We start from the raw sequence: 19,620 nt of genomic DNA on the forward strand, positions 1-19,620 counted from the left end.
GAGCTTCATTCATTGCATTAGGAGAATGGGGTCTTTATTTGCAGACAAAGAGCTAGATTGTTTTATTTTCTCAGAGACTCCCTATTAGAATAAGGCAGGAAAACTTCGATTAACCAAACAGCACATACTTACTGAACACCTATTTCTCTCCTAATGCTACTACTTGGTTCTCATCTGATCTACTTGTATTCTGTGTTTACAGTAATTTATAGAGATAGCAGTGCAATTTGGAAAGCATATTCCTTGGTTGTTTGGCTTATTATTCAAACCTACATCAATGTGGACGTTATACCTATTTATTATATTCCTCAGTAGCTGTAACCATGACTAATTGTCCACTTGGGTCTCCTCTTGTTCATGATTTTTGTCCTTTAAAGTTCTTGGCAAGCAGTTTCAGGACCTATAAAGGACTTCAAATATTTGAGTCAGATATAGATTAAAATCCTAGTTCTTCCAAAGGTTAGATATATGATCTCAGGGAACTCACATTTTTTGTGCCTTAGTTTCCTCATCCAAATTATGAGCATATAAATGGTATCTGTCTCATAGGATAGTAAGATCATATGAGATACTAACTACAAAGGACCTCATAAAGTTCTTGGCATATACTATGTGTTATAGTATTACATATTTTTATTACATGTAATTGTGGTACAAGTGATATTAATGCTAAAATAAGGATACACATGTTGCTCTTATGGGAGCACAATGTGCAGAAACCTGTAAAAAGAAAAAAGGAGGTTTCTGAATGAACACTTAATGAGCAGGAGAAATCATGTTCCTTTTTAAACTGTGTGACTTTGGGCATATTGCTTCAGCTTTCTGAGCCTCGGTTTCTCTTCTCTGTAAAGTGGATGATACCAAGCCATGCAGCTGATGTGAAGACTACATCAGTTGATGTATGTGATAGACACTCAATAAATGCTGATTGAATGAAACCTGAATTCATTTTGATTATATTACTGAATTCATTTTGCAGGTGAACAAATTTAAGTTTATAGAGGTTAATTACTCAAAGATCTCACAGCTAGTAAGTGATGGAGATAGAACCTAAACCTAGGCATTATTAAGACCTCCAATTTCAGCTATATGCCCATCTCTCTTGAGTTTTTGACAAATTTTAGTGACTCTATACTGATTCAAATATGCAGTTATACTGTAAAGAAGAACATGGGACATACCTGAGAAATCAGTAATTTAGGCAATCTATTCTGTACCTCCCTTCATCTCACATGCCAAGGCAATGAAATGATGGTGTAATTTTCAATTTCAAGTCATGGCTGAGCTCTTACGATGTATAAGCCACTACAATAGATGTTGGGCTTGATATAAATGTGAGTTACACCTAATGTCATCTTTCAGGAATTTTGTTTGTACATTTACTTTATGCATATTTTCTATGAATTTATAACTCATTTATAAATATTACTTATTTCTTAAATAACACTTCAAAATATTTGAAAGACCATTTAATAAATGCCCAGATATTAAGGCAAAACATCCAACAAACCAACCAAAATAACTCCACTACCAAGGATAAGGAAGGAAAGAATATTCAGACAGATCATAATGTGAAGCTTGGAGTTTAAGCAGAAAGAAGGGGAAGAAAAGGAGCGGAAGGAAAAGCAGAAAACTGAAGTATAATGATAAAGTGAAAAAAATACTCTCTCAGAAAATTAAAGCTTAGGGAAGGTATTCTCACCAAGTGAAAAGATAAACTGAAACTCCTGAGAATCAAAAGAAAAGTGAAATGCAATATTTTACAAAGAACTTACAAGGAAGTTCAGACAGGTTTACTCACAGAAATATGCATTTGTTTTTCTTATGGGAACTGGACATCCTAACACACAAGATTGTTAAATCTTAAGTTTTTTTTATTAAAATTTCAACCTGCCTGACTTCAGACTCTACTACAAAGCCACAGTCCTCAAGACAGTATGGTACTGGCACAAAGACAGAAATATAGACCAATGGAACAGAATAGAAAGCCCAGAGATAAATCCACGAACCTATGGACACCTTATCTTTGACAAAGGAGGCAAGGATATACAATGGAAAAAAGACAACCTCTTTAACAAGTGGTGCTGGGAAAACTGGTCAACCACTTGTAAAAGAATGAAACTAGAACACTTTCTAACACCATACACAAAAATAAACTCAAAATGGATTAAAGATCTAAATGTAAGACCGGAAACTATAAAACTCCTAGAGGAGAACATAGGCAAAACACTCTCCGACATAAATCACAGCAGGATCCTCTATGACCCACCTCCCAGAATATTGGAAATAAAAGCAAAAGTAAACAAATGGGACCTAATGAAACTTAAAAGCTTTTGCACTACAAAGGAAACTATAAGTAAGGTGAAAAGACAGCCCTCAGATTGGGAGAAAATAATAGCAAATGAAGCAACAGACAAAGGATTAATCTCAAAAATATACAAGCAACTCCTGAAGCTCAATTCCAGAAAAATAAATGACCCAATCAAAAAATGGGCCAAAGAACTAAACAGACATTTCTCCAAAGAAGACATACAGATGGCTAACAAACACATGAAAAGATGCTCCACATCACTCATTATTAGAGAAATGCAAATCAAAACCACAATGAGGTACCATTACACACCAGTCAGGATGGCTGCTATCCAAAAGTCTACAAGCAATAAATGCTGGAGAGGGTGTGGAGAAAAGGGAACCCTCTTACACTGTTGGTGGGAATGCAAACTAGTACAGCCGCTATGGAAAACAGTGTGGAGATTTCTTAAAAAACTGGAAATAGAACTGCCATATGACCCAGCAATCCCACTTCTGGGCATACACACTGAGGAAACCAGATCTGAAAGAGACACGTGCACCCCAATGTTCATCGCAGCACTGTTTATAATAGCCAGGACATGGAAGCAACCTAGATGCCATCAGCAGACGAATGGATAAGGAAGCTGTGGTACATATACACCATGGAATATTACTCAGCCGTTAAAAAGAATTCATTTGAATCAGTTCTAATGAGATGGATGAAACTGGAGCCCATTATACAGAGTGAAGTAAGCCAGAAAGATAAAGAACATTACAGCATACTAACACATATATATGGAATTTAGAAAGATGGTAATGATAACCCTATATGCAAAACAGAAAAAAAGACACAGAAGTACAGAACAGACTTTTGAACTCTGTGGGAGAAGGTGAGGGTGGGATGTTTTGAAAGAACAGCATGTATATTATCTATGGTGAAACAGGTCACCAGCCCAGGTGGGATGCATGAGACAAGTGCTCAGGCCTGGTGCACTGGGAAGACCCAGAGGAATCGGGTGGGGAGGGAGGTCGGAGGGGGGATCGGGATGGGGAATACGTGTAACTCCATGGCTGATTCATGTCAATGTATGACAAAACCCACGGAAATGTTGTGAAGTAATTAGCCTCCAACTAATAAAAAAAAATTAAAAAAAATAATTAAATTTCAGATGACCTATATATAATTCTTCTCTAAGAACTATTTTAAAAGAAGCAGCACTTACATAGATACACATAACTAAAGCTAGTAAGACAGACCTTTTTGCAGAATATTTTAGGCTCAGAAAGAGAGTTCTGATCAAGACAAAGGTAGATGTTAACTTTACATTGTTTGCACTATCTCAGGGAAGACAGCATTGAAAGTAACTAAAAATGTGATAAAAGCTCCACAGAGGAGTCCCTGAATTTGTATATATATTGTATACATTCATACAGGTGAATGTTACTTTCAATGAGACAATGTTTTAACAAAGACATGAAGGCTGTAATGGAATGTATTAGTGATGAGGACTGAGGAGAAGAAGAAAGTGGGGACTCTAGTTTTAGAAAAGAGTGTACAAAGGCCATGTGGCAAGGAAAAGCAGGGTAGCTAGTAGAAACTTAGAGAAAGCCATTGTGTGTGTGAAGTGTGAAAACTGAGGTGTATGGAAATAATGCTGGAGATGTGAGGATTGCTGGAGCATGAAATGAAATAATGCCTATAAAGAAAGTGAAGTTGCTCAGTCACATCCAACTCTTAGCGACCCCATGGACTGTAGCCTACCAGGCTCCTCTGTCCATGGGATTTTCCAGGCAAGAATACTGGAGTGGGTTGCCATTTCCTTCTCCAGGAGATCTTCCTGACCCAGGGATTGAAGCCAGGTCTCCTGCATTGGATTCAGATGCTTTACCCTCTGAGCCACCAGGGAAGTCCAATGCCTATAACAGGGTTGGTAAAGAACATTTGGACTAAAGAGTGTCCTCACTCTTATTTCTATCACAGACATAAATAAATGAGACCTATTCACAAAAGTCTGGTAAATAGCAATTCATCTTCCTTCCACAAAAGTGAGTTGGTTTAAAGAAGGGAAAAGCAAGAGTAATTTGAGGCTAAGAGAGAGGAGGAAGGGAGCATTCCCCGTGAGACTTCTATAGGTCTGGACAGTTCTTTGCCAGGATTTTATCAGTTCTTGAAGACCATCAGGCACCAGTGCATGGTGGGCCCTTCCCAGCCAGCTCTTTGTAGAAAGAGCCTGGACCAGTCAGCTGTGACTTAGTATAAGAAATGGGATATTTCTAAGTATCTACTTCAAATATTCTTGGCTCTTTGAGAAACAAAATTGGCTGAATTCCAATTTAATTGAGCTGAGTCAAGAAGATAAATACATGAAATTGTGATAAATTGTCAGAATTATTTCCAAGTAAAGTTTTGTTTGACTATTTTCATTTGGACATTTTTGTCTCTTTTAAGTACATATTTGTTTATTTTGTTAAGATCTCTGGGTGCATGATTGCCAAGTCTAATGCCGATGCAGTAAGCTACATTACTGTGAGTTAAAGCAAAACGTAATGATTTCTGAACACGTTTGTTAGGTGTACAGGTTGTGTGTTATCTACACAAAGGATTGAGATGTCATACCAGTGAAAAAGAAGTGGAAAGACAACTTTCAAGTCTGTATTGGAGGACAGGATATTGCGGGGATTTGAAAGGAGGCTGTTTATGAATCAGTGGCTCAGGAGGAAAAGTCAGCAGAAGTCTTAATTTTCATTAAGAGCAACTACAAAAAGGGTACTGAGCTCCTGGTTATGAGCTTGCCTCTGATCCCTCCCTATTTTGACTGTCTTTGTTGGTATACAACTTCACTATAACACTGACCATTCTGTGAATGTAGCCTTAACTTGCAATGTGCATTCAAACATCTGGCTAAAATATTCAGCAAATCCATCATTATTCAGAATGAGTAGGAGCTCTCCTGAGAGGAAAGGGGAGAGTAGCATCACTGACTTGAGCCCTGTAAAACTGTAAAATCAATATAATCAAGAGTCAGAAATTGCCTTTAAGTGAAAGGGTAGATGGAAGGAAGGCTGTTTCTTGTTTATGTGAAAAATTAGGAACCTGTGGCTACTCTGGAGCCCTGGTCTCCATTTCTGCAGCCACCACCTCTTAGGTTCTTCATGTTCTCAGGTAAGCTATTCTCTAGCTACATATCAGGTTGCACAGTGACATTTGTAACTACCATCTTACTAAGAAGAAACTGCTGTTATTTTGCATCTGTATCTGCCTTTTGTTTCCCATCATTCATATATATTGAATCAGCATGCACTTTTTTTGAAACTGCATATTGGATGCATTGCAAACTCACATTGTACTGCAGGACCTGTAGCCCCAGAAAAATAGTATTAGTTATTCCGCCCTATGTTTGACTCTTACCTATTCTAGTTATCACTTCTCTATGTATATTCTCCTAATGCCCAACTCACAGTTGTCATTCATACCTTATTTTTTTTTAAAGAAAGACTAATGGCTCCATTTTTTAACATACCTCAAATAGTATTAGTATCTTATATTGCTATCATATTATGAAATTTACTGCATTTTCTGCATGTTTATAGATTATTAATTCTAATTATGCCCAGTGTAAGTCTAAGGAATTCCATAAAGTCAAAGAGACATGACTTAAACACAGCTATAAAAACTGACTTTCATAGCCAGTTTCATGTATGTTTTTTAAAAAAGCCCTTTGTGGAAGAATGTCTTAATGATTCCAGATGAAAGATGAAGAGACTGGGGCCCACAGTTGTACAACCAGTGATAATTTAGAGATTCTGAATTTAAATCTTTCCACTTTTTTTTAATGGGTTTTATAATTTAATTGCCATCTTTATGTCAAGAACAAGGATTGGTTCATACAGTTACCTAGTAAATACATGTGATTGAATTATGAAAAATATGTATGTATATTAAGCTCCATAGTTAATTAATAAGTTTTACTTACTGTAGATACAATGATAATGTATAATATAGATACAAACTGTTCTATCTTTGGAACAAACTGTTTCTTCTGCCATCATAATCTTTGCAGACTGATAGAATCATGTAGATAACCTTTAATATTAAACTATAAGGGTAATTAAAGGTCATAAAAATGATGTGTGGATTACAGATAAGGTTAGCACTCATGCCACCCACTCAAGAGAATTAACCAGGGCTTCACCAAAGATGTTATAGTCCTCTGGGATTTGATGGATTAGTAGGACTTGCTGGATGAGTAAAGATAGCTCAAAATTTGTTGCAGAAAGAACAGCAGAGACAAAATATACAGAATTGAAAACTTTTCTATGTGCTATGAGAATGATGAGAATCTTATTGTGCCTTAAGTTTAGTGACTTGGTGGGGAAGTAATTTATTAGAGGAGACTGAGGAGCTAGATAGAAAACAGAGGTAAGAAATTTTGCCTCAAGCCTAAGACCTTTGCTAGGTACATTTATTAAACAAAGGTTTTACAGTGACACTTTGAGATAAAACACATAATTCTAAATTTTTATATAGCCAAACTGAGGCCAAGAGAAGTTAAGAATTTGTCTTTTGTTGCAGTGCTGTAGGTGGTAGAATTTGGTTCTCCCCTGGGATCCAAGTCAGAAACTTCCTAGGGGTCTGTTGGCAACGAGGAGGGGATAAACACTCATCACACAAACATACAATGAGACCTAACTGTGTGGTACTTCTAAATAGTGGTAAACGTGGTGAGAAAATTAGTTATGCTGCAACAAACTTGAACAACCCTAACAACCACAAGACGAAACTGACATCCAATATTTCATCCAACAGCAACAGAATACACATTCTTTTTAAGTGTACGTGGCACATTTACCTGGACAGACTGTATTCTGGATCATAAAATGTTTTCAACTGACTTAAAAGGATTGAACTGAAATTACACAGAGTAACTTCTTTCACTTTAATTGTGTTAGAATGAAAAAAAACAACAAAAATATATGAAAGATCATCAACTCTTGGAAATTAAACAACACATTGCTAAAGAGTCAAAGAAATCACAAGCAAATGAAAGAATACATTGATTTGAATGAGAAGAGAGGCAAGATGTCAACATTTTGGGATGCAGCTAAAGCAATGTTTATAGGAAATCTGTAACTTTAATTGTTTCTACTGGAAAAGAAGCATAGGCACAAAATAATGACCTAAACTTCCACTGTAAGACACTAGAAAGCTAAAAGTAAATTAAACCTAAATTAATCACAAGATATAAAATTATAAAGATAAAAGTTGAAAAAAGAAGGGAAATAAAGAAAATAGAAAAAGGCACTAATTTCTTAAATTTAAAAATAAAAACAATAACATACTGATAATGAACAAAATAAAAACAAAATTATCAGTATTAAGGATGAAAGAACTGAAAGTCTCCTCATATTGTAAAATAATAATATAAATAAATTGATGCCAAAAACTTTAAAAACTTCCATAAAGTAGAAAAATTCCTAAAATGACACTAACTACTAAAGCCTAATGAAGAATACATAATTTGAATTGTTATTTTTTTGTACTTTTATTTTCTTAATTTTTTGTAGTTAAAAACATTCTCACAGAGAAAACTATAGGCATAAATGGAATTAATGGGTAATTTTATTTAAAACAGGATACCAGGTATACAGAAAATTTTTTTTTCTTTCAGAAAAAATATTTCCAAAGTCACTTTATGAAGCCAATAATAACTTGATATAAAAAAGACAAAAGAGAAGATGTAACAAATAATACTGTATGACAATATACATTACAAACATAAATATGAACATTTTAGCAAAATTGTAATAATTTAAATCCAGTAATATGTAACACTTAATCATAACTGTGGATCATTTTCTATCATGCTCCCAAAGCCATCAATAGATTCAGTGCAATCCCTATCAAAATTCCCAATGAATTTTTTCACAAAGGTAGAAAATATTTCCATGCTCTACAGTAAATCCTTGTTGTTTACCTATTTTATATATAGGAGTGTTTATCAACTAATCCCATACCCCTAAATTATCCCTGCCCCTCATTTCCCCTTTGATAATCACAAGTTTGTTTTCTATGCCTGTGAGTCTGTTTCTGTTTTGTAAATGAGTTCAATTCTATCATATGCTAGATTTCACATATAAGTGGTATTATGTGATATTTGTATTTTTCTGATTTGCCTCATTTAGTATGATAATTTCTATGTCCATCTATGTTGCTGTAAATGAGCATAAAATTGTTGCATATTTTATAAAGTCTACCAAAGTATCTACACTCAAAAAAGTTACTGTATCTTTTTATATACTAAATGAAATTACATACTGGCACCATATCCCATTTTATATGTATCATAATTTATTTTGATAGATGTGTAATGTATTCTTTTCATGAAAGTGCTACAATGAACATCTTTATGCATTTTTTATATGTTTGTCTAGAATTATTCTTACGAATTATAACTGGTGGCAAAGAAGTTTCGTGTTTCCTCAGTCTCTTGCCAACCATTACTACAGTCTAGACAGAAAAGATTCTGTGGCTTACTTCAGTGAAGAAATATTCAAAATATGCAAGAAAATGACTGTTAGTTCAAAGTGACCTGGATATGGGCCTTATTGACATTATAGGGAAGGCAGATTAACGTAGTTGACAGCACATTGTTTCAAAACCTGATACTAGCCATAGACAGTTCACCGGCCAGAATCACTCCTGACCATTCAGCATCTTAGCCATGGTAGAGCAGGGAGAAAACCACATTGAATGATTCTCCGATTCCCAGCACAAAGTGAGGAACAGGCTATCATGGCCATTACATAAACACTTAAATGGGAAATATAAATGAAAGGAACAGTAATGACTTTAGCTTTTATTAGATAAAACTAGGAGATTTTTCTAGGAGCCCCGTGAACGAGGTAGGTGTTTAATGCTCTTGGCTTCAGGGTTGAATACTTTTGCACCTTCTCTTTAACCTATTCTGTAATCTATTAAAATTAATCATCTGGTAACAAGGTTTATTTTGTCATTCTCTTTGTCTTACACTCTTGTATTTCTTCTAGTTGATTTGTTAAAAATTTTTACTTTATATTGGATTATAGTTCATTTAGGGCTTCCCTCATAGCTCAGTCAGTAAAGAATCTGCCTGCATTGCAGGAGACCTGGGTGCATTTCCTGGGTTGGGAAGATCCCCTGAAGAAGGAAATGGCAACCCACTCCAGTACTCTTGCCTGGAGAATCCCATGGACAGAGGAGCCTGGCAGACTACAGTCCATGGGGGGGTCACAAGAGTCGGACAAGTCTTAGTGACTAAACTACTAACTGATGCTGCTGCTGCTAAGTAACTTCAGTCATGTCCGACTCTGTGCGACCCTATAGACGGCAGCCCACCAGGCTCCCCCATCCCTGGGATTCTCCAGTGACGAGCACTGGAGTGGGTTGCCATTTCCTTCTCCAATGCATTCATGCATTCTAAGTCACTTCAGTTGTGTCTGACTCTGTGCAACCCTATGAATAGCAGCCCACCAGTCTCCTCTGTCTATGGGATTCTCTAGGCAAGAATACTGGAGTGGGTTGCCATTTCCTTCACCAAAATTACTAACCACTACTACTATAGTTAATTTATAATGATGTGTTAGTTTCAGGTGTACAACAGAGTGATTCAGTTATACATATATGTATATCTATTCTTTTTCAAGTTTTTTTCTCACTTAGGTCATTACAGAATACTGAGTTCTGTAATAATAGTTCTGTAATAATAGTTCCCTGTGCTATACAGTAGGTCCTTATTAGTTATCTATTTTATATATAGTAGTGTGTACGTATCAATTCCAATCTCCCAATTATCCCTCACCCCCAACTTTCCTCTTTGGTAACCATAAATTTGTCTCCTACATCTGTGCATCTTTCTGTTTTATAATTGAGTTCATTTGTATCATTTATTTAGATTCTGCATTTAAGCAGAATCTCTCTTTCTCCATCTGCCTTACTTCATTTAGTGTAATAAACTCAACATCCATCCAGGTTGCTCCAAATGGCATTAATTCTTGTTATTGACTGAGTAATATTCCATTGTATATATGTGCCACATCTTATCTATTCATCTGTCAAGGTCAGTTAGGTTGATTGCATGTTTTAGCTATTGTAAACAGCACTGCAGTGAACATTGGGTTACATGTATCTTTCAAACCATGTTTTTCTCTGGATGTATGCCCAAGAGTAGGATTGCAGGGTCATGTGGTAGCTCTGTCTTTAGTTTATTAAGGAATCTCCATACCGTTCTCCATAGTGGCTGTACCAATTTGCATTCCAACCCACAGTGTAGAAGTGTTCTCTTATTCCACACCCTCTCCAGCATTTATTATTGTAGACTTTTTGCTGATGGCCATTTTGAATAGTGTGAAGTGATACCTCATTGTAGTTTTGATTTGCATTTCTCTAATAATTAGCAATGTTGAACAACTTTTCAGGTGATTTTGACCACTTCTATTTATTCTTTGGGGAAATGTCTAATTAGGTTTTATGTTCATTTTTTTGATTGGATTGTTTGTTTATATTGAGCTGCTTGAGCAGCATGGTACATACACACACACACACACATACACACACACACAATCACATATGTACAGAAACACTATAAGATGGAGATTTCAGCAGTTATCAGAGTAAAGATAACAATGGCTAGTTCAGTTCAGTTCACTTGCTCAGTCGTGTGTGACTCTTTGCGACCCCATGAATCGCAGCACGCCAGGCCTCCCTGTCCATCACCAACTCCCAAAGTTTACTCAAACTCATGCCCATCGAGTCCGTGATGCCATCCAGCCATCTCATCCTCTGTCGTCCCCTTCTCCTCCTGCCCCCAATCCCTCCTGGCATCAGGGTCTTTTCCAATGAGTCAACTCTTAGCATGAGGTGGCCAAAGTATTGGAGTTTCAGCTTTACCATCAGTCCTTCCGATGAACACCCAGGACTGATCTCCTTTAGGATGGACTGGTCGGATCTCCTTGCATTCCAAGGGACCCTCAAGAGTCTTCTCCAACACCACAGTTCAAAAGCATCAACTTTTCGGCACTCAGCTTTCTTTATAGTCCAGCTCTCCCATCCATATATGACCATTGGAAAAGCCATAGCCTTGACTAGACGGACGTTTGTTGGCAAAGTGATGTCTCTGCCTTTTAATATGCTATCTAGGTTGGTCATAACTTTCCTTCCAAGGAGTAAGCTCTTTTAATTTCATGGCTGCAGTCACCATCTGCAGTGATTTTGGAGCCCCAAAAAACAAAGTCTGACACTGTTTCCACTGTTTCCGCATCTATTTCCCATGAAGTGATGGGATCACATGCCATGATCTTAGTTTTCTGAATGTTAAGCATTAAGCCAACTTTTTCACTCTCCTCTTTCACTTTCATCAGAGGCACTTTAGTTCTTGTTCACTTTCTGCCATAAGGGTGGTGTCATCTGCATATCTGAGGTTATTGATATTTCTCCTGGCAATCTTGATTCCAGCTTGTGCTTCTTCCAGCCCAGCGTTTCTCATGATGTACTCTGCATATATGTTAAATAAGCAGGGTGACAATATATACTCCTTTTCCTATTTGGAACCAGTCTGTTGTTCCATGTCCAGTTCTAAATGATGCTTCCTGACCTGCATATAGGTTTCTCAAGAGGCAGGTCAGGTGGTCTGGTATTCCCATCTCTTTCAGAATTTTCCACAGTTTATTGTGATCCACACAGTCAAAGGCTTTGGCATAGTCAATAAAGCAGAAATAGATGTTTTTCTGGAACTCTCTTGCTTTTTCGATGGTGCAGCTTATGTTGGCAATTTGATCTCTGGTTCCTCTGCCTTTTCTAAAACCAGCTTGAACATCTGGAAGTTCGCGGTTCACGTATTGCTGAAGCCTGACTTGGAGAATTTTGAGCATTACTTTACTAGTGTGTGAGATGAGTGCAATTGTGCAGTAGTTTGGGCATTCTTTGGGATTGCCTTTCTTTGGGAAATGATGGCTAACTTATAGAAGAAATGAAATCATGAATAATAATGAAAACAGACCTCTAAGTTTTAAAGTTCTTCTGCAATGAAAGTTTGGAAAGTGTTCTTTGATTCTTGCTAAGGACAATTTTGTCTCAGGTTGTGTGAGTTCTATATTTTAAAGCAAAATATGATGTTAGCTAATTTTCCAGTAACTGGATGGAAATAAATTCAAAACCAACAAACTAGAAACTCTAATATGGAAAAACCCAGAATATTATTTCCATTCATATTTGGTTAAATAATTCTTAGTTAATTACTAACTATAAACAATAGTGTTATATTAACATGGGCCATATTTTAAATTTTAAAATAATTATTACTAATGCTGGGAAAGATTGAGGGCAAGAGGAGAAGGGGGCAGCAGAGGATGAGATGGTTGGATGGCATCACCAACTCAATAGATATGAGTTTGACCAAACTCTGGGAGATAGTGAAGGACAGGGAAACTTGACATGCTACAGTCATGGGGTTGCAAAGAGTCAGTCATGACTTAATGACTGAACAACAACTAATGCCTCATATATATTGTGCCCAAAGGAATTATCTAAAGCAGTGCAAGCTCTTTAATCATGAAAAATTGATTAAAGTACCACCTACAAGCCCTGGGAATAAGAACATTTTTCTTTGTTTCAGAAAAGACAATTGTAAAAGTATGTATAGAATTAAATAGAACTTATAATTTCTCCTAGCATTTAGTATGTGTTTAGTGAATTATTAGTAAAAGCTTGAATGAATGACAATGGCATAAATTATGCTACTGTTCTTTAGTAGCATATTATGTAGTAGCATATTTAGTAGAATATTCACTAGGATTAAAATTTTATTGTACACAAGCAAAATATCTATTTCCTGAGATCTTATTTCAAAATGTGGTTTCTAATGATTGTTTTAGTTTGTAAGCAAAACAAATGAATCTTACATTTTAGCTATCAGTAAATTCTAGTTTTTAGCAAATAACTGAAATTATCCTGAGTCTGTTTCACTTTTGATTGTTTTGAGTAAAAATAAACAGAAAGCCTCAAGAAGATTCATTGCTATTTCTTCAGAGAGGAGTTATTTGAGAAAAGAATAATTCTTCCTTTTCCATATGTTTCTCTTAGAATATTAATTTTAAATAATATTGTATAAAAAAGATTCTTTTAACTCTTATATTTGAGAAAAGACTGAGATTTGTTAAGTATCTCAAATACTCTATGCGGAAAAAGATGTCTTAAATTGAGTTTTACTAAGACACTGGTTTCATTAACTGACAAAAAAAAAAAAAAAAAACAAGGGATGTTTGCTTTAGAGAGATTCAGAATCAATTGTATTTTAATGACAATTGTTCAGTGGCTTGCAGAAAATAAATTTGTCTTGTTTTGGAACAACACTAAGTACACAGGAGAAAATAAAGTTAAGTTTGATTCTAAAGTAAGACAATAATACTGCCTAGCCAGCAAAATAATGGAAGAAAACATTCAGCTCAGATTTGTTATATTATTAAACTACTTCATTTTTATTGAATTGTTAATATATGTGGCAGAAAGAAGGGTAATCATAGGCTGATTTCTGTATTCAGCAGCCCAGCTGAAGAATGAAATTACCTTGTCTCCGAACATGATTTGTTTGCTTATGTTGCTTGTAGTGCAAATAAGTTTAACTTTTCATTTAAATGAAGCTTAAGCTTCAATATTTTAGAGATTCAACATATTTTCCTACTTTTAATAATTCTGTAATAATAAAAAAATTTTAGGTGAGTCAACATAAGTTGCAGAAACTATATAGTCTATTTAATTTGCATAAATTTTAACAGCAAAGCTTTATTGATTTTCAATGGCATGTAAGCATCATGCAGGCTAGTAATTGAAAATACATGGAAAACTTGTTCTTGAGTGGCACTGAACCTACTCAGAAAAAAAGGAATTTGTGTGACAAAAGATAAATAGCAGTGCCAAGAAAGTCCTAAGAGCCAAGTTGAAAGAAAATTCTTTAGCTTCTGCTCTGGGGAAGTACACTGACTTGTCCATCGTGATAGGGTATGGGTCCTTGCAGTCTCCAGTTAAGAGCACTCATTCCAACTATTGTTTATCAAAGTAACTATCCTACTGCTTGCTTTTGCATATTTATTTATTTTTGAAATTCCTCTTGCAACTGTATTTTAGCATTTTGGTCTTCTTCCAAGTAATTATTGTTTAGTCCTGAGAGCTTAACTTTTGTCTCTTCAGTACACTTACACACAAGTTTAGATTACAATTCAAATAATATTAGCATATTTTTGTGGCTTCTGATTGTGATTGAGCATGAGACTATATTAGAAAAAAGGATAATTGCCTTTGAAAGACCAATTAAACCTTAAAAAATGAAAATTATATATGGGTGTATGTTCATCTATAAAGATCCTAGCCACTCTGAAGAATAAATAATAAGATTTTTAAAAAGATTGGGGCCATATAAAATGAGTCAATAGGCTGAAAAATGCCAGCAGTTGTGTTTAATGTTAAGATAACTCAACACAATAGTCAATCCAATGCTTTCACTGACTGTGGAAGAAGCCCACCTACTTTGCTAACTTAAGTAGAGATAAATAATGTATGGAGAGGAGTAGATAGTTTAATCAGTTTCCTGACCCTAAAACTACTTTTCTCTGGGAAATCACTGTGACTCCTTAAGTCACACCTTGTAAAAATGCTTCTACATTTACCAGCCTTTAAGGAGGAAGGGTTGATTATACTGAGGGAGATGGCAAGATTAATGTACTTTGTTGTTTCTTTTATATGAATAAATAGTAAAACACAAGTCAATCCATAAGAAAAGAGTGGAGAGCAAAGAAAAGTGAAATCTCCTTATCAGTATTTGGGGAAAATGGAATGTGTATTTTTTAAATAAAAGAAATTAATATTCAAAAATCTGATATAAATACATTGCACACATTATTTTTTAAGGACAAGAGTCAATCTCATTGATCTCAGAAGTTTCGAACCCCTTAGAATCAAGCTGATGTGACTGCTTGGTGATGCCTAGGGACAGAGTTTTTCCTTATTGCCATTCTTCTAAGATAATTTGGAGATTTTTCTTAGCAAACTCAACTCCTCTGAAAAAAATATTTGTTTGTCAAAGTCTATGCCATCTCTCACTTATGACTTCTCTCATGAGAAAGAATCTGAGTCTCTTGCTCTCAAGTTGGTTATTTACATGATTCTATGTTCCAGATCACAATTCTGCAACTCATTGTTTGCAATTATATGGTTTATCCATTTATCTAGTAGACTCTCTTCTCTCTGTGTTTGTTCAGATGCGTTCCCTACGATATGTGTGTCCAAGCTGGTTAGGGAATTCATGCACATGCACTCCTTCAGTGCACTGACGTTAATGGAAAGGTCTGGATTATGCAAGGACAGGAATTTACTTCTGCTCATTAGGTTGTCTTCCAAAGAAAGTTCTGTCTCTACTTTGAGTCTGCAGGGCATTTGTAGTTACCAGCTTCTCCAGTAGTGCCGTGTGAGGTTGCAGCCCTTGACTCAACTGAAAGGTACTCCTGCTGTCCTTGCCACTTTTAAATTCTATGCTGTGGCCTCTTTCACGAGGTGCCTCCTGCCTCTTTCCAGCTTTTCTTCCTATGTTCTCTGCTGGTGTTTCTGTACTGAAATGAAGAGTGGACTCCTATTTCTACCATTCTACTGTCTTAAATTTAAATATTAATAAGAATGCAATGGTTCTGAGAACCAAGAAGGGTATTTTTCCCCTCTTGCTTGGTCCTTTGGTACTTTGGACTTCTTTTATGTCTGAGACACAAAGGGGGAATAATTCTGCTATTTTAAGACAAAACTAAAATCCATAAGAGACAATACAAACTTTATGAAAATCATGGGATAACTTTGTGAAGATTTTAACAGCTAAATACTGTTATCAAAACTTTGATATAGTTGTTATTTTAACAATATTAATGGTCAGGGTCAGAGATTAAGTGCTGGAGCAGGAGGCAGTTATACCTGTAGATTGAAGCCAATTCAGTAATTCAAGGTATAGACAAAGTCAGCTGGTTCTTTTTCCTCATGTACAGTCTCTCCAGTTGTCACACTTTCTCTCAATACCCTGTCTCCAGCTGTACATTCAAGGCATGTCCTTTCTCCAAGTCTTCATATGTCTCCCAGGAGGCATTCCATTAGGAGGCCCTGTTTATGACTCCACATTAGAGTTAACTTGAAGCTTAAAAACATAGACAGTCTCTGTGTTTGCATTAGAGGATATAGAACCTAGGAAGTTCTTGCAATGATTAGAGATTGAAGTTGGCTGTAAGAGAAGCAGCCAGAGATGGTGAAAGAACAAAAGCTTTGGCATCAGAATAACCAATGATCAAAACCTGACTCCAGCCCTTTCTGTCTGTGAGTCCTTGAATGATTTACCTGTCTGTGAACCTCAGTTTTCCACCTCTAAAATGGAGAATATAAGACCTACAGTGTAATTTTATTTGAAAAGATTAATTAATGCATCTGGAGTTGTAGATTACATGGTATAAATCTATCTCTGTATCTCTTTAGGTCTCTATCTATCTGTCTATCTCTCTCTCTACCTATCTAATCATCAATCTCCAGACTATGGCCACAGAAAGCTCAGTATTCAGATACATTACAAAAACACTTGAACAGAAGGACAGGTGTGATTTTAATGTCTGTTTACTTGCTATTCACTATGTACTGAGGGGAAAAATCATCTGCTTAATGACTGCATCGGAGGAGGAAATGGCAGCCTACTCCAGTATTCTTTCCTAGAGAATCCTGTGGACAGAGGAGCCTGGTGGGCTGCCGTCTATGGGGTCGCACAGAGTCGGACACGACTGAAGCGACTTAGCAGCAGCAGCAATGACTGCATACTGGAATCCTTTCCTTCTTCCTGTGACACTGTGGAGATTTTTTTTTTTTAAAGATATCCATCATTTTTTGTGGTTTTCATTTGTGATTCAGTAAGTAGCATTTTTATTACTAGATTATGTGTCTTATTTCTTTCATCTCACTTTTGATGTGAAGTTCATTGTAGATTTAATTATTAGTTTATAATCACCATGTTATGGCATTCATTGATATCACATCAAGTCACTAACAATGTTATTCTGCATAAAATTCATTGCTTCACTGTGATCACACATGGTCCATAGTTGGCCTATGATGCCTCCCTCTCTTCTCTGGCTATTATTGTTTTTTCCTCTTTAACAGATTTGAAAGGACTTTTTAGTAGTTTGTGTACTCAGTTGCTTAGTCATGTCCAGTTCTTTAGTGACCCCCTGGACGATAGCCCATCAGGTGCCTCTGTCCATGGGATTTCCCAGGCAAGAATCTTGGAGTAGGTTGCCATTTCCTTCTCCAGGGGATCATCCAAACCCAGGGCTCGAACTCATGTCTCCTGTGTCTCCTGCACTGGCAGGTGCATTATTTATCATTGAGCTACCTGGGAAGTCCTTTAATAGCTTAGTGCCCTTAAATTATTTTCTTCTTACAGTAAGATCATGTATCTACATTGTTTTATGAAGCTTACTCTCTTATCCACAGCCTTCTGTCTCTCAAAAGACATTGATTACTCTCCTCTTACTAGTAGCCGCAGCCCATGGTCAGGAAACTGACCTGTAGGTTGAATGTAGCCAGTGGCCTATATTTGCATAGCCTTTGAGCTAAAAATGATTTTTACATTTTAAAGTGTTTTAAACAAATAACTAAAATAAAGAATGTGGAACAGAGAGCAAATGGTGCCTGCAAAGCATACAGTAGTAATTTGATCCAATATTGAAAAAAGTTTGCTAAGCCCTGCACTAGGCTTATTATTAGACTTTCTACTCAAGGGAAGCCAAAGGGAAAGTATCAATTCCAGAACCATAGTTCTGTGTTCTCCTTCAGGACTGGAGGACTGGACTTTTGTCACAAACTGTTCATCTCTATGTTATTTATTTTATAGTTTTAAAATTTATATCTTAGTGTCTTTTGCTCTTTCTTTCTGGATTGAACTCATGTTAAAGCAACAATAAGTAGGAAAATGGTGTCTGACTATATTTAAGGAGATTTGATTACTTGTTGGATCTCCTTTTTTCATGTGACTTTGAATCCAATCCATACTTCTGGTCCTTAGTTTCATCATCTATGAAATGAAGGAGCTTGACAGATTGGTGTTGAAAGTCCTTTACAGCTCAAATATGCTAGAACTGAATAGAGTAAAATGCAAGAAAATTGAAATCACTTAGAGGCTAGAACAGCCCTATTTCTGTACTGGGTGAGACCTGGGAGTTTTGGGATCTCTTGAGTAACTACAAGGACAGAATGCTCAGACCTCTTTTGTCACATTGCTGTTCAGTTGTTCAGTTGTGTCCGACTCTTTGCAACCCCACAGACTGCAGCACACCTGGATTCCCTCTCATTCACTATCTCACAGAGTTTGCTCCAACTCATGTCCATTGAGTTGGTGATGCCATCCATCCATCTCATCCTCTTATACCCCTTTCTCCTCCTGCCCTCAATCTTTCCCAGTGTGAGGGTCTTTTCCTGTGAGTCAGCTCTTTGCATCAGGTGTCCAAAGTATTGGAGTTTCAGCTTCAGCATCAGTTCTTCCAGTGAATATTCAGGGTTGATTTTCTTTAAGATTGACTAGTTTGATCTCCTTGCTATCCAAGGGACTCTCAAGAGTCTTCTGTAGCACCACAGTTTGAAAGCATCAGTTCTTCAGTGCTCAGCTTTCTTTATGGTCCAACTCTCACATCCATACGTAACTATTGGAAAACCCATCACTCTGTCCGTGCCTTAGTCGGAGAAGTGATGTCTCTGCTTTTTAATATGCTGTCTAGGAGCAAGCATCTTTTAATCCATGGTCACAGTCACTGTCCACAGTGATTTTGGAGCCCAAAAGAGATTTCCTATGATGGACACTATTGCACATAATGTCCATCATAGGAAATCTCTTTGTTTTATAAAACTGCTATCAACCTCACTGTAACTTCTATCCACTGGTCACAGTTCTATATTTTCAAGACACATAGAATTAATATAGGCCTGAAGATGTTAGAAGCCAGCTAATAAGTGCCACCAGATGTTTCTTCTACATTTGAAGCAGCCTTCATTTCTTTGAACCATTCAACAAATGATGATCTAGAGACCTCGCTGTTACTCTGCTCCAGGGACACTATAATGTTTACATCTTGAACCTTTTGATAGGTGCTTGGAAAGATTGAAGGCAGGAGGAGAGGGGGATGACAGAGGATGAGATGGTTGGATAGCATCACCGACTCAATGGACATGAATTTGAGCAAACTCCAGGAGTTGGTGATGGACAGGGAAGCCTGGCATGCTGCAGTCCA

The sequence above is a fragment of the Cervus elaphus genome, chromosome 15 (assembly GCF_910594005.1).
Source record: "Cervus elaphus chromosome 15, mCerEla1.1, whole genome shotgun sequence".
Lineage (NCBI taxonomy): Eukaryota > Metazoa > Chordata > Mammalia > Artiodactyla > Cervidae > Cervus > Cervus elaphus.